Below are 25,418 nucleotides of genomic sequence, written 5' to 3' on the forward strand. Positions count from 1 at the left end.
GGTTAATTTGGGGGCATGACAGAGGGTCAGGACAGAGGCTGTCTCTTCCCATGTGAATATCCAATTGTTGCAGCTCCATTTAGTAAGGAGACTCTTTTCAGTATCTAATTACTCCAGCAGCTTTGTAAAAAGTCAATTGACCATGTAAGTGTGGCTCTATTTCCAGACTCCATTCTGTTGTGTTGATGTCTATGTCCATTTTCAGAGCAATATCACTGTTTTGTTACCCCAGTTTTATAATAGGTCTTGAATCAGGTAGTGAAAACCCTCCAACAGCCCTTTTAAAAACGTGTCTTGGCTATTTCTAGGTCCTTTGACTTTTGGTATAAATCTTAAAATCAGCTTGTCAGTTTTTCAGAAAAGTCTATTTGAATTTTGTTTGGGATTTCATTGAATGTGCAGATACATTTGTGGAGAACTGCCATCTTAACAGTAAGTCTTCCTTCCAGAGCATGAACTCAGTGTATCTCCCCATACGTTAAAGTCTTCTTTAATTGTGCTTAGCAATATTTCACATTTTCAGTGTGTAGGTTTGCATATCTTTTGCTCAGTTTCTAAGTACTTTATTTTTCCTGATGCTATCGTAAATGGGATTGTCTTTTATTTCATTTTCTAACTGTTCATTGTTGGTATATAACATTATAATTGGTTTTTGTATATTGACTTTGTATCCTGAGACCTTGCTAAACTTGTGCATTAGTTCTAGTAATTTTTTATTGTAGATTAATTATGGGCTTTTATATTCTTTTTTTATTGAGATACCATTCATATGCTATAAATCTTGCCATTTTAAAGTGAACAATTCTGTAGTGTTTAGGTATTTTCTCACTTGTGTAACCACCACCATTATTTATTTCCAGAATCCTTTAAGTCCTGTGCCCATTTCCAGGCACTGCCTATATTCCTGCCGACCCACTAGCCACCAGCCTTCTTCTGGACTTTTCTGACTTATTTCACTTAACATAATGTTTTCTAGGTTCAACCATATTGTAGTATGTATTAGTAATAAACAAGGGAAGGCAAATATCTCTTCCAGATGGTAATTCCATTTACTTTGGATATATACCCAGAAGTGGGATTACTGAATCATATGATAATTCTATTTTTAATTTTTTTTAAAGATTTTACTTATTTATTTGACAGACAGAGATCACAAGTAGGAAGAGAGGCAGGCAGAGAGAGAGAGAGAGAGAGAGAGAGAGGAAAGCAGGCTCCCTGCTGAGCAGAGAGCCCAATGCAGGGCTCGATCCCAGGACCCTGAGATCATGACCTGAGCCAAAGGCAGAGGCTTTAACCCACTGAGCCACCCAGGCGCCCCTCTATTTTTAATTTTTTGAAGACCACCTGTACTGTTTTCCATAGTGGCTGCATCAATTTGCATTCCTAAAACAGTGCTTGGGGTTTCCTTTTCTCCACACCCCTACCAACACTTATTATCTCTTATCTTTTTGATAACAGACACCCTACAGGTGTGAGCTGATGTCTCAGTTGTGGTTTTGACTTGTATTTCCCTACTGCTTAGTGAGGCTGAGCACCCTTTCATATGCTTATTAGTCATTTGAATGTCTTCTGTGGAAAAATGCCATCATCTCTGGTCAGGTTTCTTCTTGTGAAGTTAGCCCCCATTGCTGATGATTGCAAAGGATGTTACACTATCATCACTTCTTCATTTAGTAGCTGGAAAATGTCCGTAAAGAGACATTTGCCCTCATTGACCATTTGGCTATCCAGAGATACAGTTCATAGGGGAAACACATGATAGGTGCTTGATTTTTTACCTTTATTTCAATTTTTTATTTTTATGTTTTAGGATTTTATTTGTTTAAGAGAGAGCGTGTGCTCTTGCAGGAGGGAGTAGAGGGGAGGGAGAAGCAGGCTCCCCGCTGAGCAGGGAGTCCACAGCCAATATGGATCTCCCCGGATTCCATCCCAGGACCCTGAGGTCATGACCTGAGCCACTTAAGGCAGCTGCTTAACCAACTGAGTCACCCAGGAGCCCCTATTTCCAATTTTTTAAAGTAATGACTTGGTTTAGGGGTGCCTGGCTGTCTTAGCCAGTGGACCATGCAACTTCTAATGTCAGGGATGTGGATTCAAGCCCCACGTTGGGTGTAGAGATTAGTTAAAAATAAATGCTTAGGGGCACTTGGGTGACTTAGTGGGTTAAGCCTCTGCTTTTAGCTAAGGTCAGGATCTCAGGGTCCTGGGATGGAGTCCTGTTTTGGGCTCTCTGCTCAGCAGGAAGCCTGCTTCCCCCTCTCTCTCTGCTTGCCTTTCTGCCTAGGTGTGATCTCTCTCTGTGTCAAATAAATAAAATCTTTTTTAAAAATAAAATAAATAACAAATAAAACCTTAAAAAATAATAAGATGAGTTGGTTTACTGGTGTCCTTGAGAGGTAACAATGAAGTTTTATTTTGTCTTGAATTGCTTTTAATATAATAATTGATTTGGGGCTTTAACTATGCTCACGTGTTTTGTTCCATTGTCACTATTGTCTTTACTGATGTTCCGATTCTCCCATCTTTGCCAGCAGGAGCTTCTTCAAACTGGGGCTTTCTAGGCTTTTGACCTCAGACCAGTGGCCTTTGATAGCTTTATTGTTTTCTTATTTGACAAGATGTTCCAGGCTTATCTTGTCTGTTGTATTTCCTGTCCCAGGCATAAAATCAGCCATTTCTCTGAAGAGCCCAGTTTTCCTTTTAGTGGGAAATGGCATGTGGAGACGTCAGTTAAGTTATTCAAGGTGTTTATTTCTATTGCATTAGTCATTATTTATAGGTATTTTCAGTGGAAAAAACTAGGAAATATTTATATTTAAACTACATCATGAATGTAGAGGCTGCTTTTAGGGAGCAGGCGTAAGCCCTGGAAGCCAAATGGGGTAGAAGGGCACGCAGGGACCACTGGGCTGAGCGCGGACAGACCCATCTGAGTACAGAGGCGACCCATCTCAAAACAGCTGCAAGACCAGGGCGCCTGGATGGTTCAGTCATTAAGGGTCTGCCTTCGTCTGCCTTCGGATCAGCTCACGATCCCAGGAGTCCTAGGATCCAGTCCCGTTTCGGGCTTCCTGGTCAGCAGGGGACTCTACTTCTCCCTCTCCCTCTGTCCCTGCTCCTGTGCTCTCTCTCGCTCACTCCCTCTTTGTCAAATAAATAAAATCTTAAAAAAAAAAAAAAAAAAAAGCTGCAGACCCTAGCTGACCAAAGGGTGACTTACAACCGGGCACAGGTACCAAAAAAGGAAAGTTCCACACATTCCCATACCTCCTCACTCCCCTCCTGAATTATAGCCCCTCAGCCCTGCCTCCTGGCAGACAGTCTCTCCCTTGCTGTCCTTCTGTCCTGCCGGCTGCTCCCGTGAATTCAATAAACTTCTGTCTTCTTCATTCTGCCTTGGGTGAATCCTTTCACTGCCTGTGCCACCGGCCTCTACCCCATCGGGTTACCCCACAATGAATTTATAGTTATTTTCCCAATTCATATATAGGATGACAGAATTTCTACTTACTCTCCTTCTATTTCCATCTAAAAAAAAAAAAAAGCTCCCGTTCTCAGTAACACCAACCTGATCACTCCTACAACAGCCTCACGGGAGAGTGATCATGAATTTGCATGTCATCTGTACCCAGGGACCATGCCAGTCCTCTCTGTGGTGTTCTAAATTTAGTATATGTGCTGCCAAAGTGAGAACATATAATCTTTATAATCTTTACCAATCTGAAAGGTGAAAAACCATATCTCATTCTCATTGGAGTTTGCAGTTCTTTGGTAATTAATGAGGTTGGGGTGGGGTATGTTTTCATTAGAGGCCAGGGCTGGTTTAAGCCTCTATAAAATTGCTGGTATTGTCCACAACAGCATTTCCCAATGGTCATTTGCTTAGGTCAACAAATGTCCGGTGCTACTATTTACTCACTGGATTTTTTGTCACTGAGCCTCCTCTGAAGCAGCCATATACAGGCATGTTACACATTAATAGAATTGGCACCTCTCCTGTATACTTCCCTAGTGCTCAGTAACATATGCACATCACTCTTTAACAAGCAAGTGCCACCTGAAATCATCTCATGGACCACCCACCTGGGGGTGAGCACCACCCTCGGGAAATCCCTGACCTACACGCATTCTGACACTGTGCCCCATGTCCACATCTCTTCCGTAAGAAAGACCATGTTCCGGGGGAAAACCAGACACCATGCCTGCCCTCACTTGGTGCTAGGGGCCAGTTCACCCTAATGATGATGTCCTTCACCATCTAGATGGGAAAGACAACCCAGGGCTGGACTTGCAGTGCTGCAGTGGGCCAGCTGGTATCTTGGGGAGCTAGCCCCCAGTATCCCTGCTAGCCCCCAGTGGCCTCATTTGTAAAATGGGGAAACTGGAGGAAATGATGTGAAATAGACATGAGAATGCTGCTCCTTAGGGCCATCCATTTTCTCCCATTTTGGGCTCCCAGGAAAGGACTGGCAGTGGGTGGTCCCCATCTGCCCCAGCAAGCCTCTCTGGTGTCGGTGGTGTCACCAACAGAGGACTCACACACCTCAGGAGCCTACAAGCTCCGATGCCCAGGAAACACCAAAGGCTACTGAAGAATGAGAGCAGCTGTGCCCAGATCCAGAGGAGCCGAGGTTAGTGTGGAGGCCGAGAAAAATTAAGGCCATCCCACCTCAGGTTTAGCCTTAGCATAAGAACAGCCATCTTAGCTCTGGCAGCCATCTCAGCCCCTATGCCCAAAGGTTGAACTTTCCCCTACTTTACTTTAGTTCTAAGAACCCCCACCCTGCTTTGGTTCCAGAGACCCCCACCCTACTTTAGTAACAGGAAGCCCCACCCTGCTTTAGTAACAGGAACCCATAAATACCCCTGCCTTAACTAAGCTCCACTGTGTTGGGTATACTTGGGCCCAAGCTTAAGCTTGTTAAATAAACCCTTGTGTGATTGCATCGGTGTTGGCTCCTTGGTGGTCTCTCAGACACGAAAACTTGGGTATAACAGTTAGGGCAGTGCGGGGCTGTGTGATCATCCTGAGGGTGAGACTTGCTATCAGGTCACCCCTGGACAGGGGCAAAGCCCAGCACGAGAGGGCGTCAGGAGTCCAGAAGAGACAATGCACAGATCCCAGAAGCCCAGACGGCACCCTGCTTCCAGCAGCGGTATCCAGATCAGGGAGGATCTGAGAGTATGTGCAGTGTGTGTGCACGCATATGGCGTGTGCAATCTGGGGAAGTAGAAAAGCACAGCGGTTTTAAACCAGAGAGCCTGGCCTTGACTCCCACTCTTGCCCCTTCCTAGCTGCATGGCCTCGGACAAATCACTTAATGACGACTGCCTTAGTTCCTTCCTCTGCAGAATAAGGATCACAGTATTACCAACTTCATGAGAGTGACAAGGCTTCAAACAGTTAACACATGAAAAATGTCACAAGCATTAGCTTCTGTATTTGAGACAGAGAGGAAAACAGGAAGAGGGTGAAGGAGAAAGGGCAAATTAATCAAGGCCACTTCTCCAGGGAGGTTGGGGTGAGGGGAGTGATCTCCAGCCCTGAGTTCTGGGAAGAAGATGGGATATGCCCTAGTGGGCTTCTCTCACAGAGCTAAGGAGAAAACAAACAAACAAACAGAAAAAATGCCTAGAGGTGTTTTGTTACTCAGTTAGGGCCCAGAGGTGAGGCCCCTGACCTCACCCAACAAGATCTTGTTAAGAAAAAAAACAATGAACTGTTCAGTGGCCCCTGGGCCTGATGTTATCTGTTAGAGGAAGCACTGAGTTGCCAGATTCTTCTGTGGAGACCAGCCTGCAGCTCAGAGAGGTGCAATAGCACGTAGTCTTAGGCACAGTCAGAGGGACTGACTGTGGGCTCTTACCACCTGGGAAAGCAACAGCTAAGTTTGTGGAGCGCGCCATGTGCCGCCACAATTCCATGTGCAGAGAAGATGATAAATGGCCCTGGATGGTGGGTCAGGTACCCTGTTTGTGGCATTAAGCTCAGTTCCAAGCGCTTAGTGCGGGGGCCACCCAACCGTTCCGAGACCTACTGGTATTGGTAATCCTTTCCAGATACCATGCCCACTAAAAACAGCTCCCCCAAAAGAAGTCGTTTTTTCTTCGCACCAGAGCAGAACCTGACATCTGTTGCCACCTTTACTTTTTTATATACTTAAACACTCTGGCAATTTCCTTGAAGCAGTGTGTGTGCACACGTGTGTACAGGTGTGTGTCTGGGATGTCTAAAGAGAAATCTCCCTTTTGGCCCCTTTCCTAAAATGCCAGAGAAGGTTTGAGTCCTATCCCATCTTCAAATGTTCCACTGGGACTTTTCCCTGCCCGGGGGCTTTCTCCTCAGAGACTGGCCACCGCCCTCAGCAGGAAAGCTCACCTGCCCATAGAAGCAGCAGGAGAGACCCAGAGGCATCAAGACATTCCTTCATACCTCCTTCGTATTTCCTCTACCTGCTGCCTGGTGACTGAAATTCCTTCAGCAAGGTCAGGCCTTCTGTTCCCCATCAAGAGACAGTGAGCTATTCCGTAAAGGTCCAGAAGTAAAGATTTTGGGCTTTTGGCCCTACAGTCCTTGTCCCAGCTGCTTAACTCTCACATAGCTAGAAAGCAGCCTTAGCCAATACACGATGAAAGAGCATCGCTGTGCTCCAATAAAGCTTTATTTACAAAAGCCGGACTTCCGGCACTGCAGGTCCGGAGTTGCGGGCGGACTGTCCCACATTTACAGAGAAGGGCAGTGGGCTGGGATAGGGAGAGCTGTCATTTACAGGATGGATGCCACATGCCAGGCACTTTTATACTTGGTATTTCATTTAGTCCTCACAAAAGTCACTATGTAGAAGGAACGATCAATATCCCAATATCCCCATTTTATTTTTTAAAATCTCATTTCTTTTTTTTTTAAGATTTTATTTATTCACGTGGCAGGCAGAGATCACAAGCGGCGGGGGCGGGGGGGGGGGCGTGGGGAGAAGAAGGCTCCCCACCAAGCAGAGCCAGATATGGGGCTAGATCCCAGGACTCTAGGATCATGACTGGAGCAGAAGGCAGAGGCTTTAACCCACTGAGCCACCCAGGCGCCCCTAATTTATTTATTTATTTGACAGACAGATCACAAGTAGGCAGAGAAAGAGGAAGGGAAGCAGACTCCCTGCTGAGCAGAGAGCCCGATGCGGGGCTTGATCCCAGGACCCTAGGATCATGACCTGAGCCGAAGACAGAGGCTTTAACTCACTGAGCCACCCAGGCACCCCTATTTTTTTAAGTAAGCTCTACCCAGCGTGGGACTTGAACTCATGACCCCAAGATCAAGAGTCACATGCCCTACTGATTGAGCCAGTCAGGTGCCCAATATCCCCATTTTATAGCTCAGGAAATTGAGGGTCAGAGAGGTTAAGTAACTTGGTTGAGGTTGCTCAGCTGATGCCAGCAGAAGCTGAACTCCGGTCAGCAAAGTTCCAAAACCTGTGTTTTGGTTTTTTTTTTGTACAGAAATAAAGATGCACAGATTGCTAGAGCCAAATAGGGCTCAGAGCTCAACGCATCTAACATCCTCATTTTACAGGGAGGAAGTGGGGATAGCAGGGGGAGACAAGACTAAGACAGACTTGCCTTAGTCTTCTTTCTCCAGTTTGTTCAGGAGTGGTCCTAATACTGCCGCCTGGGCAAAGCATCTCTCCTCATGAATAAGTGGTCATCAGCAGGGTCTCTTTTCCTCAAGGTGATACAAGACTCCCTCTTTCCATATTCCTGCCCTATCCTCTGCTGAACATCTAGTCCTACGTCACAGAAACAGCTAACAATTTTTTCCCCTCACTGGAAGAACTATATTTATTGTAGCATTGGTTGTGGAGGTTTGAATTAGCTGGACAACTTAATGTTGTGAATAACAGAAACTCAACTCAAATTGGCTCAGATAATAAGTCATTTATTGGCTTACATAACCAAAGAATTTAGAGATGGGGCCCACTTCATGTGGGGCTTGATATAGGCTCAAACAATGTGCCTAGGACCCAACATCTCTGTTGGTTCCTCATCATCCTTAGTATTGGTTTTAATCGCAGGCGTGTGCTCCCTCATGGTGGCACAATGGCTGCCAGAAACTCCAGGCACTAGTCTTCCCTTATTTGCATACTTTCCCCAAATGAGGGGGCTCTTCTTTGCCAGAAACACCAGCAGTCATTCCCTTGCATTTTATTGGCTTGGGCTAGACTGCATCACTGCATCCAGGGGTTGGGAAACTCTGTCTTAAGCTAATCAGAATCAATCTCTGGAACTGGGGGTGGGGTTAATTATACCAAAACCACATAGCTGAGAACCAGGAATACGTTAATTTCCCATGACAAGTCAGGGTGACGCTGGCAGAAGAGGAGTTGGTGAAGAAAAATGTCTGCTGTGGGTTGAATTCAGGGTCCTCAAAGCGCTCTTCCATTACCAAGAGTTCACTGGTCCATTCTGATTCTTCCTCCTCCAGGCAGAGGAGGCTGATTTTGCAAATGCTATCCTTCTCTTTTCTTCTTGGAGGCAAGGGTCAGCCTCCTCTGCATCTGCCTGGCTTCCAGGCCATGTGAGGATGGCTCCCAGGCTCAATATGGGCCAGCTATGCTCCTCCTCATGGGCACTTCTTGGTGGCCAAGCCCACAGCCAAAAACGCCAATGCTCAGCCCACTGGAGGAGGGGTTTGAAATATATTTTTTTAAAAGGTTTCATTTATTTATTTGACAGAGAGAGATCACACGTAGGCAGAGGCAGACAGAGGGGGTGGGGGGAAGCAGGCTCCCTGCCGAGCAGGGAGCCTGATGCAGGACTCAATCCCAGGACCCTGAGATCATGACCTGAGCCGAAGGCAGAGGCTCAACCGACTGAGCCACCCAGGTGTTGTGGGTTTGAAATATTTTAAGTAGAGGAAGCAGTTTCGAAAATAGCCACTCACCCACGATCCAGGGTGAGCGCACACTGATGCCAGAGACGTAGGCAGGACCGAGAGCTTATTTCACGAATTCACTGGTGCCTTGGCACAGTTTAATGCTTTTCGGGGTGTCCCTGCCCAGAAGCCCTCTTAGAGACCGTCAGGAGGCTATCAGCAAATTACTGAGCTTGCAACCTTTTTCAGAGTTCTCATTAGCAAGTGATACATTAGTGTCACCACAGGCCATCTTTGCTGAGTGCCAAAAAAACTGTGATAGTTAGAGGCACGGCCCTGGTTCCAAATTACAAGGAGCAGGTAGAAGCTGCAGACCCATCTGTCTTCTCTATGGAGGGGTGCGGAGGGAGGTGCCGGGCGTCTTTTGGATTCCTTATGGTCTGAGGATGAAAACCCACATGAGATATCAGCGCAACTGTGGATCATCTGTGGAAATCATCGTGGCAACAGAGGGGAGGTATTAAAACCTGTGGCCTCACATTCCTCTGTGAAGGCCATTTGGTTGTGATGCATTTATGTTGGCTGTCTTACACTGTTAACTGTTTGTATTCTAACTCGCACTCAAGGTTCTCCCCTCCCTACCCCCAGAACACTGATTAATTAATTTGAGAGAGACAGAGATAGCAACAGAGAGCACAAGCCAGGAGGAAAGGGAGAAGCATGCTCCCCGCTGAGCAGGGAGCCCAAGGTGGGACTCTATCCCAGAACTCTGGAATCACAACCTGAGCCGAAGGCCGATGTTTAACCAACTGAGCCACCCAGGTGTCCCTCATAGTCAACGTTCTTAACATCTAGTCCTTAATCTTAATCACAGGAGTGTTGCTCTGGCCAGCTCAGTTGGTTAAAAGCCAAAATTAGGGCAATTCCACTCCCAGATGTTTATTCCCAGAAGAACTGAAAGCAGGAATTCAAACAGATCCTTGGACACCAACGTTCCCAGCAGCGTTATTCACAATAGCTAAAAAGTGGAAACAGCCCAAATATCCCTCAGCAGATGAATGAATAAATAAAATGTAATTTATCCATGCAATGGAATGTTATTCAGCCATTAAAAAGAAAGAGATTCTGGTACATGCTGCCCCATGGATGAACCTGGAAAAGGTTAGGCTAAGTGAAATAAGCCAGACTCAAAAGGACAAATTTGTATGGTTCCACTTACACATGTTATCTAGAATAGGCAAATTTATAGAGACAGAAAGTAGAAAAGAGGTTCCCTGGGACTGGGCAAAGGGAAAAAGGGGCAATTACTGTTTAATGGGTACAGAGTTTCCATTTGGGATGGTGCAAAAGTTCTGGAGATGGGGTGCCTGGGTGGCTCAGTCGTTAAGTATCTGCCTTGGGCTCAGGTTGTGATCCCAGGGTCCTAGGATGAACCCCACATTGGGCTCCCTGCTCGGTAGGAAGCCTGCTTCTCTCTTTTTTTCCTGCTTGTATTCCTGCTCTTACTGTCTCTCTCTCTCTGTCAAATGAATAAATAAAATCTTTAAAAAAAAAAAAAGATTAAAAAGTTCTGGAGATGGATGATGGTGATGGTGGCACAACATTGTGAATGTCCTTAATGCCACCAAATCACCCACCTGAAATGGTTGAAATGACAAATTTTATGTTATGTTTTAATACAGTTTTTAAAAAGTTTTTTAGGTCAAAGTTAGGGGCAAAATCAAAGTAGGGGCCAGTGAGCTCCATTCTGCCCCTTAAGTCACCTCAAGCCCATCCCAAATCCAACTGGTGTTTAGAAATCAGTGTATTTGGGGGTGCCTGGGTGACTCAGTTGGTTAAGTATCTGCCTTCGCTTTGGGTCATGGTCCCGGGGTCCTGGGCTCGAGTCCCGTGTTGGGTTCCCTGTTCAGCAGAGAGTCTGTTTTTCCCTCTACCTGCCTCTCCCTCTGCTCATGCTTGCTCTCTCTTACTCTCTCTCTCAAATAAATAAGTAAAATTTTAGATAGATAGATAAATAAATAAATCAGTGCCTGTGGCCAGTAGAAAGTTTGACTTGGGGCAGTATCTTCCAGTTGATAAGAAATACAATCCATCTGCTGTTTTAATGGTGGGTCAGGAAAGTTGGCCATGACTCTGAAGGTTACACCCAGAGTTGTAAATAAATAAGACACCCACATTGTTCAAACATTAAACATAAAAGGCAGTAAAAAGTCTTCCTTTTAGGCTTTCCCCATCCACTCACTTCCCATGTCCTCCAACAGGTGAGTCTGTTTTTAGTTTCTTGTTTATCCTTCTAGAAAACTGTTCTCCAGGGGCGCCTCAGTTCTTAAGTGTCTGCCTTCAGATCAAGTCATGATCCTGGGGTCCTGGGATTGAGCCCCACATTGGGCTCCCTGCTTGGCAGGAAGCCTGCTTCTCCCTCTCCCACTCCCTCTGCTTGTGTTCCCTCTCTTGCTGTGTCTCTGTGTGTCAAATAATAAATAAAATTTTAAAAAAGAAAAGAAAACTGTTCTCCATATACAAGATATTGTGAATATATGTTATTTTCCCCTCTATTTTGGTTTTTGTTTGTTTGTTTGTTTTTTATTTTAATTCCAATATTGGGGCACCTGGGTGGCTCAGTTGGTTAAGGGTCCAATTCTTGATTTTAGCTTGGGTCATGATCTTGGGGTTGTGAGATAGAGCCCTGCATTGGGCTCTGTGCTTGGTATGAAACTGCCTTGGGAGTCTGTCTTCCTCTGTGCTCCACCATTCCTCCCTCTCTTAAAAAAAAAAAAAAAATCCAGTATAGTTAACACACAGTATTATATTAATTTCAGGTGTACAATAGAGTGATTCAACAATTCTATACATTCGTCAGTGCTCATCCTGATAAGTGCGCTCCTTAATCCCCATCACCTATTTCCCCATCCCCCCACCCTCTTCTCCTCTGGTAACCATCAGTTTGTATTCCAGAGTTAAGAGTCTATTTATTGGTTTCTCTCTCTCTCTCTTTCCTTGGCTCACTTTTTTGTTTGTTTCTTAAATTCCACATATGATCAAAACCATGGTATTTGTCTTTCTCTGACTTATTTTGCTTAACATTATACTCCCTAGCTCCATCCATGTCTTTGCAAATGGCAAGATTTTATTCTTTTTCTTTCTAAGATTGTATTTATTTATTTGAGAGAGAGAGAGAATGAGAGAGAGAGAGAGAGCACAAGACGTGGAGGGTCAGAGGGAGAAGCAGACTCCCCGTTGGGCAGGGAGCCCGATGTGGGACTCGATCCCAGGACTCCAGGATCATGACCTGAGCCAAAGGCAGTTGCTTAACCAACTGAGCCACCCAGGCACCCCAGATTTCATTCTTTTTCTGGCCGAATAATATTCCATTACATATATGACATTTGTTACTATATATATATATATATATATATATATATATATCTGTGTGTATAGTATATAGTACTACATACTATATATATGTGTGTATATATATATATATATATATATATATATATATATATATAGTGTATATACACATTACATCTTCTTTATCCATGCATCTATCAGTGGACACTTGGGCTGCTTCCGTAATCTGGCTATTGTAAATAATGCTGCAATACTCTAGGGGTACATGTATTCCTTTGAATTAGTGTTTGTGTGTTCTTTGGGCCAGTACCCAGTATTGCAATTGCTGGATCATAGGGTAGTTCTATTTTTAATTCTTTGAGGAACCTCCCCACTATTTTGCACAGAGGCTGCACCAGCAGTGCAAGAGGGCTCCTTTTTCTCCACATCCTAATCAACATTTGTTGCTTCTTGTGTTGTTGATTTCGGCCATTCTGACAGGTGTGAGGTGACATCTCATTGTAGTTTTGATTTGCATCTCCCGGATGATGAGTGATGTTGAGCATCTTTTCATGTGTCTGTTGACCATCTGGATGTCTTCCTTGGAGAAATGTCTGTTTATGTCTTCTGCTCATTTTTGAATTGGATTATTTGTTTTTGGAGTGTTGAGTTGTATGAATTCTTGATATATTTTGGATACTCACCCTTTATCAGATCTGTCATTTGCAAATATCTTCTCCCATTCTGTAGGTTAACTATTAGTTTTGTTGACTGTTTCCTTTGCTGGGCAGAAGCTTTTTATTTTGATGTAGTCCCAGTAGCTTATTTTTGCTTTTCTTTCCTTTGGCTTAGGAGACCTATCCAGAAAGATGTTGCTACAGCCTATGTCAGAGGCAGTCCAGTTTCATCCTTCTGCATGTCCAGTTTTCCCAACACAGCTTGTTGAAGAGACTTTTTCTCACTGTATATTCTTTCTTCCTTTGTCAAAGATTAATTGACCATATAATTGTAGGATTATTTCTGGGTTTTCTCTTCTATTCCATTGATCTGTGTGTCTGTTTTTGTGACAGTACCATGCTGTTTTGATTTCTACAGCTTTGTATTATAACTTGGGAGTTTGGAATTGTGACACCTCCAGCTTTGTTTTTCTTTTTTAAGATTGCTTAGGCTATTCGGGGTCTTTTGTGGTTTCATACAAGTTTTAGGATTGTTCTAGTTCTGTGAAAAATGCTGTTGGTATTTTGATAGGGATTGCTTTAAATCTGTAGATCTCTTTGGGTAGTATAGACATTTTAACAATATTTGTTCTTTTGATCCATGAGCATGGAATGTCTTTCCATTTCTTTATGTCATCTTCAGTTTCTTTTATCAGTGTTTTACAGTTTTCAGAGTACACGTCTTCCATCTCTTTGGTTAGGTTTATTCTTAGGTATTTTATTGCTTTTGGTGCAATTGTAAATGGGATTGTTTTCTTAATTTCTCTTTCTGTTGCTTCATTTTTTTTAAAAGATTTTATCTATCTTTTGACAGAGAGAGAGCACAACGGGGACAGTGGTAGGCAGATAAAGAGGGAGAAGCAGGCTCCCTACCAAGCAGGGAGCCCAACAAGGGGCTTCATCATGACCTGAGCCGAAGGCAGATGCCCAACCGACTGAGATACCCAGGTGGCCCGGTTGCTTCATTCTTAGCATATAGAAATGCAACAGATTTCTGTACATTGATTTTGGATCCTGTAACTTTACTGAATTCATTTATCTGTTCCAGCAGTTTTTTGGTGGAATCATTATGGTTACCCTCTTTTTTATTTACACAAATGGCAACACCCTGTTCTGTTGCCTTTTTTGGTTAGAATGTATCTTGTTGAACTTTCCATAAAATACATAAGGAGATTCCTTAGTCTCTTTTTACAGCTGTATGATATTCCAGTATATGAAGGTACCATCCTTTATGTAATCAATCCTTTGTCATTGAATATTTAGCTGTTTCTGATATTTTGCCATTACAATGATAATAACTAACCTATATGAATGTCATTTTGTACTCATGTAAGGATATATGCAGAAAAGAATTCTGGAAGTGGGTACTGGATCAGAAGGTACATGCACTCGTAATTTTGATAAATACTAACAGATTGTCCTTGATATAGGGTGTCAATTTGCCAGCAAAGTATGAGAATGTTTGCTACTCCACAGTGTGATACCAAATTTTGCGAATTTTACTAGGATAATGAGTGAGAGAGGGTATCTCAATGTGGTTTGATTTTTAAAAAGGATTTTATTTATTTATTTGACACACAGAGAGAAAGAGAACAAACAAGGGGAGTGGCAGAGGGAGAAGCAGACTCCCCGCTGAACAGAGAGCCCGACATGGAGCTCCAGCCCCAGCACCCTGACGTCATAACCTGAGCAGAAGGCAGACACTTAGCCTAACTAACTAAGCCACCCAGGCACCCCCTCAATGTGATTTTAATTTGGATTTATCATGACTGGGGTTGAGCATCTTCATCATAAGAGCCATGTTTCTTTTCTTTTCTGTGGACCATCTGTTTATTATCTTTTGCCCATTTCTCTCTTGGGCTATTAATCTTTTTCTCATCAATTTTCAGGGGATTCTTAAATATTAGGGAAATTAGCCTTTTGCCTGTAACATAAGTTGAAAATGTTTTCCCAAGTTGGTCATTTGTCTTACGACTTTTTTTATGTTATGTGCCTTGCAGATTTTTTTATGAGCCAATTGTATCAATGTGTTTGCAGTAGCTTTTGGATTATGCCATACAATGAGAAAAGCCTTACTGCCTTCAGAATTTTAAGAGAATCCTCTCATTACTTCTATTTATTATTATTACTTTCTTCTATTTCTTCTATTCTTCTATTACTTTCATGGTTTCATTTTCTCCCCCATTTTAAACTTTGATCCAATTAGAATTTATCCTTATATGAAATGTTAAAGTATGGGTCTACCTTTGTTTTTCCCGTGGCTACTCAGTTGTTCCAATACTGTATATTAAGAAATTAATCTACTCCCCCAGATGTTTTATATCCTATCTGAATTAAATACTATGGGATTGGGGCTCTCCGGGGTGGCTTAGTCGATCAGCTCAGGTCACAATGTCAGCATCTTGGGATCAAGTCCTGGGTTAAGCTCCCTGCTTCATGAGTCTCCTTCTTCCTCTGCCTCTGACCCATCCTCCCTCCCTACCCTATGCTCCCACTCTCTCTCTATCTCAAATAAACAAAATCTTTTTAAAAATTTAAAGGTTAAAAAAATAAATACTATGGGATGGGGTATTTTACCAGAATCCCTACCCTACGTAGATTCTATCTTTTGCCCCCCGTTCCTGTTGCACCGCCCAAAGTACGTCATAGACTCTCAGCAAATGTTTCCGGATGTGACCCCAGTGCTTTGCTAACCAATCTGTACTCCCAACTTCGCCCAGATCTCATCCAGTAATCGATCCCTATCTTGTTAACTCTTTGATGCTTTTTTTTTTTTAAAGATTTTATTTATTTGACACAGAGAGAGAGAGATCACAAATAGGCAGAGGGGCAGGCAGAGGGAGGGGGGGAGCAGGCTCCCTGCTGAGCAGAGAGCCTGATGTGGGGCTCGATCCCAGGACCCTGACATCGTGACCTGAGCCGAAGGCAGAGGCTTAACCCACTGAGCCACCCAGGTGCCTAAATCTTTGATGCTCTTTAAAATTTTTTGTTGTACTTTGTCCATCTTAGAATTTTTGTGTGTGTGTGGAGAAGATTGTTCAAAATTACCCAGTCTACCACTACCAGAAGAGGAAGTTCTGGGTTTTGGTAGTAGAGTTCCGTATCCTGAACCAGTCTTGAATTCCTGGAATAAACCCCATATGGTCATGATATATTAATTTAATATGCTCTATTTTATGTACTAAAATTGCATTTGGACCTTTTGCACTAACATCCTTGAGGTATATTTATCTATTTCATGAAGTCTTTTACTGGCTTGGTATCAGTCCTGTGATCATATTTTTTAAAGGTTTTGGAAATTTTTCTGCTTTTTCTATAGTATATAACAGTTTAGACAGCTCTGTGATCATCTTCTCTTTAAAGGTTTGGTAGAATTCCCCTGTGAAACCGTGTAGAGCAGTCGTTTTAATTGCAGCCATTGGGACCCTTGCTGAGGCGCTATGGAGGGGACAAGTGTAATCTAAATGACAGACAGTATTTGATCCACACCAGTGCACACAGCTGGAGCAGGAGTAATTGTGTGATTTAAAATATTTTAATTCTAGTACATTTTTAATACCATGAAATTATAAAGATTAACTCTTGGCTTTTGTTGTTGCAAGAGTCAAAAAGCTTTCAAGTTTTTTTCTTTTACTCATTTCATGCTCTAGTCTTTTTCAGGGATCAAAATGCATTGGACCACCTCCCAAATATGTATTCTGCCTTTCTCGACTCTCAGAGCCCTAGAGATGTGTCTGGTTGCTCCAGGCCATAGGGATAACCCTCCCTCCAATCCCCAAAGTTAATCTCCTATAAAATTTGACATTTGCTCATCAAAAAAATTCCTGTTTCTGGGCTGCTTATCTGTGCTGTTCTCTCCCAAAGGGAGAGGGTTTCATCTCTTCCATTAATCCTGTAAGTGGAGTAAATGTGATCATTAGGAATAACGATGAAAGCAAGATGAGGAGACAGACTGTCAAATTTGCACTCTAAAGCAAAATCAAAACAGACAAAACCCCAAAACAGAAACCCCAAAACTCTTTTAGGAAACAATGTGATATTTATTAATAGGCATTTTTTCTCACTTCCCCTTCTGAAGGAAAAATCACGCAGAGAGACACTGATGCCCAGACAAAGGACCTCAGGTCAAAAGTGACCTTTCTGGGGTGGACTGGTTTCATAGGAAGTATGGGATGTAAAGTGTAATTTAGGGCTTCAGAGTTAATAGGAGACAGAAGGCAGCTGAATTGGAACCCTGCCCTGCCCTCAAAAGCCTGAAAAAGAAGATGGGAGTCAAGTTCACTGCCGAGATTGAAGTGCTGGAATTTCAGGATATTGTCATGTCCAGCCAGTATGTACGTCTACTATGTGGGACTGATGTGATTTTGTTGGCTAAATGAAGTTAGTTAGCCACTAATTGGGGGAAGATACAAATTCTAGTTGACCACATTCATGTCTATCTCAGGTGTATATTGTAATCTCCTTGAGGAGATTTTTTTTTAAAAAGATTTATTTATTTATTTGACAGACAGAAATCACAAGTAGGCAGAGAGGCAGGCAGAGAGAGAGAGAGGAGGAAGCAGGCTCCCCGCTGAGCAGAGAGCCGGATGCGGGGCTCGATCCCAGGACCCTGGGATCATGATCTGAGCCAAAGGCAGAGGCTTTAACCCACTGAGCCACCCAGGTGCCTCTCCTTGAGGAGATTATTATTTATTTTATCTTTTGAAAGATTTTATTTGAGGGGCGCCTGGGTGGCTCAGTGGGTTAGGCCCCTGCCTTCAGCTGGGGTCATGATCTTAGGGTCTTGGGATGGAGCCCCACATCGGGCTCTTGGCTCAGCAGGGAGCCTGCTTCCCCCTCTCTCTCTGCCTACTTGTGGTCTCTCTGTCAAATAAATATCTCTCTTCCTGTCCAAACCCCAAAAAAGATTTTGAGGGAAAGACACAGAGTATGAGCAGTGGAGCAGTGGGGAGAGGCAGAGGGCAGAATGAGAAGCAGGCTCCCCACTGAGCAGGGAGCGTGATATGAGACTATCCCAGGACCCCCGTATCATGACCTGAGCTAAAGGCAGATGCTTAACTGAGCCACCCAGGTGCCCCGAGGATGGTTATTTTATTTTTAATCTCTGAATTCCCAATGCCTGGCGCAGAGTACACGAAAGAAAGAATAAAATAATTAAAATACTGGTTTACATGACTTCTTCGTTTGTTTGTTTGTTTGTTTGTTTGTTTATTGTGTATGTGGGTTAGGTCCTATGCTGGGTGCTGGTAATAGATCAGAGGATATCCGTGGTCTCCGACCTAATGGGGTTTGTGGCCCAACGGCACAAGATGTTCAAACGCCCGAGATGGTCATGGGAGGGACGGTGCATGTGGGCTCAGCCAGCGCTCTAGAGAGGCTTCCCACTGGCTGTCCGTGGGACTTAACAGAGAGCGGAGCAAGAGTCTTGGGAGAGATGACTCAGATTCTGGGGGCCTCTCTGTGCCTCTGCCCCTGTGCAGATAGCGATGTTCTCTTTGAGTAAGAAGAAAGCCAGGGCGCCCACCTCGACGGCCTCTCACAGTCCGAGGCCCTTTGCGCAGACAAGGTAATCTACACCCCGGCTGTTCCAGAAGGGAGACCGAGATGTGGGGGTGTGGTTTCCCGAGGCAAGCGCTCCAAATCAGGCGGCGGCGGCGCGCCCCCTGCTGGATCCAGGGCCGTTCTGCAACTAGCGCCCCATCAACCAGGGAGGAAGGCTGCTCAGACTCGAAAGTCAGAACAAGGACGTTTTTTCTTCCTTCTAAAGGCAGAAAACAGATTCCCCAAAAGGAGAAAATCTACCAAGGCTACCAAGGATCCAAGGACCCCATATCTCATACTTCCTGGGGGAATCAGGAAGGAATCAGGAATGAATAAGTGGTAAACAAAACTCCCATCTTGTAACCTTGGCTACCCACTCTACTGACCCAAACTTCTATTCCCTTCAATTCCCATTTTGGGCTCAACCTGAGAAAAGTTACAAGAATTGTTATAAAACATCTGTCCCCCTCTTTTTCCTGCAAATAAAATGACCCTGGGCGTTGGTAATAATACAGATAGCATCACTTGTAAAAGGTATGTCTAGTTTACTGGCATCTCCCTTCTCCCCAGCATATAATTTGAGGATTATCTTAAAAGAAAGACTTTACCGCCCCCAACTAATCTTTTCCAAAGAGTGGTAATTATAAATTCCAAACAAAACTTCGAGGCATGTGAGCCTCTCTCAGGCTTTTCATTTCAATAGATCTGCTAATTAAAAGCTATAATTTAACAAATAATGACCTAACCATCTCACTTTGAAACCAAACAAAAACTTACCACTACAACGTTGGACTAGATAAAGATAATGAAGCCAGGCGCAATTCAGACTCCTGCTGGGCCCATGCTGGCCCCCTTCCAGCCACAGGCCTGACGCCTTTGATTAGAAGCAATAGTTTTCCAAACCATTTGGAGCAAACTCACGTCAGGGTGGGTAAGTGAGCAATTTGTGAGGCTAAGTGTTTTTTTGGACCCACTCCCACTGCTGATGGAGCAGGATGGAATACTTATCTTTTCCTTGCCCTCATTCATTGTCACTTGGTCAATTTCATTTTCTCCCCGACCCTTCTTTGGCCCTCGGGGGAGAGAGTTGTTTCTGACGTTAACAAGCAGGAAGAAATCGCGGAAAGGAAAACTAGTGATGAAACCGGGTGAGGCTCGCTGCATACAACAGCATCCTCAGTGGTTAATAAAATAATAAACGATGAAAGCAAGATTGCTTCCCACCTACCACGCCCCCTCCCTTAGCTGGGAATTGGGCATCTGGGCGAGCCTAAAAATAGCCTAGTGTTCTGGAACCTCCTCCGCAGCCCAAGCTCGCACCCGTCGCCAATGTGTGCCAACCGTCTGCTCCGGGCAGCACTCATTCTCCATGGCAGGAGGGCTGCAAACACTGGCCCCTTCCTGCAGTCCTGGAGAGGGGAGAGAATTGGGCGCATCGGAAAGGCATAGGGCGGGGCAAAGGGCTCCCTGTGGAGCTGAGACACTGGTGGGTATTGGGTGAGACCTCAGGGTAACACAAAGCTTGGACTCTGAATTTATCTGTAGATGTAGGGAGAAAGGAGCTGCCAGATGTCTTCACGTCACACTCCCACCTCCAGGACCTCGTCCTGTACTGTTACCTCCCTAGGAACTGCTCCTGCTTTGAAACCTTCAGTCCTTCTCTCTTGAGCACAATCCCTGTCCATTATCTCCCTCTCCCCTTTGTTCCACCCGTAACCTGTTCGTTACCCTCCTCCTCCTCCATGCTATCATACACTGAATGCTTACAATGTGCCCAGCACCTATGCTAAGTAATATATGTGGATTGATTCCATTAATTCTCGCAACAACCCTAAAGCAATCGTAACAGATATTTTTTAGTCCCTTGTTCCCTCATTTTCTTCCTCTGTTCTCTTCCTGTTCAAACCAACTTTACTGCATGAATCAAACAGATCTGCAGGTCTGCTACTATCAGAGTCCTTCTCTGAGGACTGTGATTACCTTCTAAGGGTTTCTTGCTTTGTCCTGGGTCATGTGACTGAACTATTCTTCTGGAGCTCACAGGTTGGTTCCGGAAACGGAGCCCAAGCCCAAAGTGGCTATGCACAGGTTGGACGTAGACCAACCAACCGCCCACGTATGAGCCTGTGAGAATCTGTCCAATAGGGATGCTCCTTATTGACAACATCAGCCTATCAGATTCTCTCTGGAGGTTCCAATGTCAGGTGCATGCTGGGACAAAGGAAGAGATAACAAATAATAACCACAGTAACTGTGTGGAGCCGGATGTGTGCATACCAAGTGCCAGGGGCCGGGCCCAACACTTCTCAAGTTTTACTTGATTTAATCTCACAGCAGTCTTACAACATAGATTACTATCAGCAACCCCCACTTTAAAATGAGAAAACAGAGGCTTGAGCAGGTTAATCAAGGTGCTAAGGGTCACCCAGCCATGATAGAAAGGAAATTCAAACCCAAGCAGTGGGATTTAAGAAACTTTACCATTTTTAAAAATAACTTAAAGTTGTAAATTAATAAAAGATAATAGTTGGCTGCTAGGGATGTATTAGCCAGAGAACAGAAGATGTTTAGGGCAATGAGACTGCTCTGTATGACGCTGTAATGGTGGACACAAGTTGTTTTATATTTGTCCCAACCGATCGACTATACAACACAGAATGAACACTAAGCTGTGAACTTTGGGTGATTATGCTGTGTCAGCGTAGGTGTGTTGATTGGCTGCATGAAACGTATCACTTTGGTGGAGGATGGGGAAAATAGGGGGTGGGGGGACAGGGAAGGGGTGTATGGAAAATCTCTGTACCTTCTGCTCAATTTTGCTGTGAATCTAAAACTGCTGTAGGGGCCCGCCTGGGTGGCTCAGTGGGTTAGGTCTCTGCCTTCGGCTGGGGTCATGGTCTCAGGGTCCTGGGATCAAGTCCTTCAAGGGTCCTGGGATTGAGCCCTGCATTAGGCTCTCTGCTCAGCCGGGAGACTGCTTCCTCCTACTCCCTCTGTCTGCCTCTCTCCCTGCTTGTGATCTCTCTCTCTGTGTCAAATAAATAAATAAACTTAAATAAATAAATTAATTAAACGGTTCTAAAAAATAAAGTCTGTTTAAAAAAAGATCATAGAGTCACGTGATCCAAATGTTTTTTTATTTTTATTTTTTTAAGATTTAAAAAAAATTATTCATTTGAGATGGAGGGGGCGAGAGAGAGAGAGAGCACAACCTGGGGAGAGGGAGAGGGAGAAGCAGGCTCCCCACTGAGCAGCGGTAGCCCCACATGGGGCTCGATTCCAGGACCCCAGGGATCATGACCCAAGCCAAAGGCAGGCGCTTAACTGACTGAGCCACCCAGGTGCCCCAAAGTTGGTGTTTCTTACAGTGTGGCCCGGGATGGCAGCCTCAGCCTCGCTTGGGAGCTTGTTAGAATGCACGTTCTAAGGCCCTGCCCCAGACTTACTGAGCCAGAAACTCTGGGAACCAGTCCCAGAACCATGTTTTATACAAGCCCTCTGTGTGATTCCGATCCATGCTTAGATTTGAGAACGATCACCCTAAGGTAAATTGAGAAGTCCCTTCCTTGTATCCTAGGAGAACCTCATAATACAGCCAGTGCCATAATCCAGTTGTCAAGATGGTTGATCGTCTTCCTCGACTTCTTCAATTTAGGACTATGGCTGCTTTCTTGAAACGTTCTACTCACTGGTTTCTGTGAGTCTTCTCTCGTGGTTTCTCTCCTACGCCTCTGGCCTCCTTCATCAGCTTCCTCTGAGGGCTCCTCCTTACCACGCACCCCGACTTCACTGCCCTTAGCGATCTTTCTGACACCCACTGTTCTTCTCACTCTACGTGTTTCCTCAGGCGATGTCATCCACTCACCCGGCATCAGCAGCTACCAGCACTGCTGCTGCCGGTCTCTACCCCTACACCAACCTCTCCTCAAGCTTCATGCTTGTATCAACTTCTACCTATTGTGACTATCTCCATTTGCAGGTCCCACAGCCAACCCAGACTCAACTTTTCAAAAACCTGAGTTCTTTGTCTTCTTCTCATAATGTGCTCTTCCTCCAGGAGAATGGAAATTTCAAAACTAGTCCTACAGTTGGCTCCCCCTGGCAACCAGACCCCATCCTTAGAGATGGTCCGAAAGTCACCTCATTAATACAACAAAGGACACCTTTATTGCTCTCATCACTTAGGAAGGTCCAAGGATTTTAGGAGCTCTGTGCCAGGAACAGGGTTGTTTCCATGAGTGCATCATATGCAATTCTGTGATGCTTTTACAGAACAGTTAGGGATGCCTGGGTGGCTCAGACAGTTAAGTGTCTGCCTTTAGCTCAAGTCATGATCCCAGGATCCTGGGATCGAGTCCTGCATCGGGCTCTGGCTCAGCGGGGAGCCTGCTTCTCCCTCTGCTCATGCTCCCTCTCTCTCTGATAGATAAATAAAACTTAAAAAAAAAAAAAAAACAGTTAAGGGGCACCTGGGTGGCTCAGTGGGTTAAAGCCTCTGCCTTTGGCTCAGGTCATGATCCCAGCATCCTGGGATCGAGGCCCGCATCAAGCTCTCTGCTAGCAGGGAGTCTGCTTCGCCCCTTCTCTCTGCCTGCCTCCCTGACTACTTGTCATCTCTATCTGTCAAATAAATAAATAAAATCTTTAAAAAAACAAAGTTAAAAACACATCTTACATGAGGGAGGTAGCTGGGGGGATGGGCTCATTGGGGGATAGGCATTAAGGAGGGCACTTGTAAAGAGCACCAGGTGTTATATGTAAGTGATGAATCACTAAACTCTACCCCTAAGGAGATCCTAAGTGGCTCAGTCAGTTAAGCATCTGCCTTTGGCTTGGGCTCTGATCCCAGGGTCCTGGTATCGAGCCCCTCATCCGGCTCCTTGCATAGCAGGGAACCTGCTTCTCCCGCTATCCCTCTGCCTGCCACTCACCTTGTTTTCGCTGTCAAATAAATAAATAAAATCTTAAAAAAAAAAAATTCTACCCCTGAAACTAATAATACGCTTTATGTTAACTAAATTGAATTTGAATTAAAAAAAAAAAAACCCACACAAAAACAACAAAAATGGGATGCCTAGGTGGCTCAGTCAGTTAAGCATGTGACTCCTGGTTTCGGCTCAGGTCACGATCTCACAGTCCTGAGATGGAGGCCTAAGTCAGGCTCCCCACTCAGTAGATTTTTTTCTCCCTCTTCCTCTCTCTCCCCCTCAGCCCCTTCCTGCTCCCACATGCTCTCTCTCTCTCTCTAAAATAAATCAAATCTTTAAAAAAGAAAAACCCACATCTTACAAGATTTTTCTAAGAATTATTTGAAAGAGGCTTTCAGCAAAGTGTGACCTCAGTGAGTGGAACCTGTATTCACTCAGTAGTGCTTATATTGTTTTTAAGAACACCTCTTATAGGACGTTTCTAAGAAGTGAACTGAACTATGCATTCATTGCAATGTTGTTTCAGTGAGTGAAACATAGGGCCGTTCTCTGACACTTATACAGATAATATGTTTTAAAAGACTTCTTACAGGTTTTCAAAGGATTATTTAAAAGATGATTTCAGGGGTGTCTGGGTGGCTCAATGGGTTAAGCCTCTGCCTTTGGCTTGGGCCCTGGTCTCAGGGTCCTGCGATCCAGCCCCGCATCGGGCTCTCTGCTCAGTGGGGAGCCTGCTTCCCCTTCTCTCTCTGCCTGCCTCTCTGCCTACTTGCGATCTCTCTCTGTGTCAAATAAATAAAATATTAAATAAATAAATAAATAAATAAAAGATTTCAGGCCTGCCTGACTGGCTCAGCTAGTACAGCATGCGACTCTTGATCTCAGGGTTATGAGTTCGAGCCCCACATTGGGTGTAAAGATCATGTAAAATAAAATCTTTTTTTAAAAAAATGATGATTTTAGCACAGTGTTTGTTGAGTGGGTAATGCTTATACTGAAATGTTTAAGAGCACTTCTTAGAAGATATTGTTTCTAAGATGCTATTTGAAAGGAAACTGGGTGAAAATTTATGGGGACTCTGTATTATCCTCTCAGTGTTTATGTAAGTCTAGTAAATCTATGTAAATCTAGTCATTAAAAAAAATAGTCTGTTTTTCAAAAAGTTAAAAAGAAAGAAAGATTGATTTTGTAAGAGCTGGAAGGGAAGGGGCTCCTCAGCTCAGCAGCAGGGTTAGCCTCGGCCAGCTGGAGGGAAGGAGAGGTGGTGCTGAGAGAGACGTGTGAGGCCCAGCCGGAAGTTGAGGGTTCACACCTCAAGGCCTCAATTTCTCCTCCCTGACTCAGAGGTAGAGGGTGGGCTCCCTGTTGAAAGAACCTATGAGAAAACTGTGAGTTGCATGTGGTGACATTTGAAGAGCCCCTGAGGGCTGAGGGCAGTGGAGGAAGAAGCTGACCGGAGGACAGAAAAGAGCCACTTCCTGTCGCGTCACAGTGTCGTGTGGCAAGCCTCTCCCAAGAGCAGGGCCTTGAGGCCTGGATTGACCGTCTCCTTGGAGTTTCACATCTTGACCAGCGGAGGGCGCTGAGACACCACACTTTTAAAAATTTCGTTCGCGTTCCCACACCCCTGGTTTAGATTTCCCAATTTTCTTCCCAAAGTTCCAAAGCCTTTGATTCCCAGAGGAAAAAGTTCTTTTCTGAGCTAACTATGTTTGCAGGATGAGACACTCTTTGAAACAGCGCGAAGGGAATACCTTAGAAGAGAAAGAATTTGATAGTGCCTCTGGAAGCTTCTTTTCTTTTTTCTTTTCTTTTCTTTTCTTTTCTTTTCTTTCTTTCTTTCTTTTTAATTTATTTATTTTTACACTTCTTTCTTTTACTTGCTTAACTCAAGGAAGAGCGGGCAGTGTCCAGACCGGCCATTACTGAATAGCTCATGGGCGTCAAGTGAGGTTCTAAGGGCTGTTTCATTTAATCCTCACAACCACCTCTGAGTGGTCATTGTCACCCCCATTTTACAGCCAAGTAAACAGAGTC

At 44.3% G+C, this 25,418-nt stretch overlaps 1 long non-coding RNA gene and 1 other non-coding gene across 2 annotated transcripts; both read right to left on the bottom strand.

Moving 5' to 3' along the window:
- Positions 1-3,587: 3,587 nt before the first annotated feature.
- LOC116578591 lies at positions 3,588-3,694 on the bottom strand. Its single transcript, XR_004280960.1, has one exon. It is a non-coding gene; the product is annotated as a U6 spliceosomal RNA (small nuclear RNA).
- Positions 3,695-18,080: 14,386 nt separating this feature from the next.
- On the bottom strand, positions 18,081-20,547 carry LOC116577940. Its single transcript, XR_004280678.1, has 3 exons — positions 20,434-20,547; positions 19,774-19,862; positions 18,081-18,673 (listed from the first exon to the last, which is right to left on the bottom strand). It is a non-coding gene; the product is annotated as an uncharacterized LOC116577940 (long non-coding RNA).
- Between the last annotated feature and the right edge of the window lie 4,871 nt (positions 20,548-25,418).

Source organism: Mustela erminea, chromosome 18 (assembly GCF_009829155.1).
Source record: "Mustela erminea isolate mMusErm1 chromosome 18, mMusErm1.Pri, whole genome shotgun sequence".
NCBI lineage: Eukaryota > Metazoa > Chordata > Mammalia > Carnivora > Mustelidae > Mustela > Mustela erminea.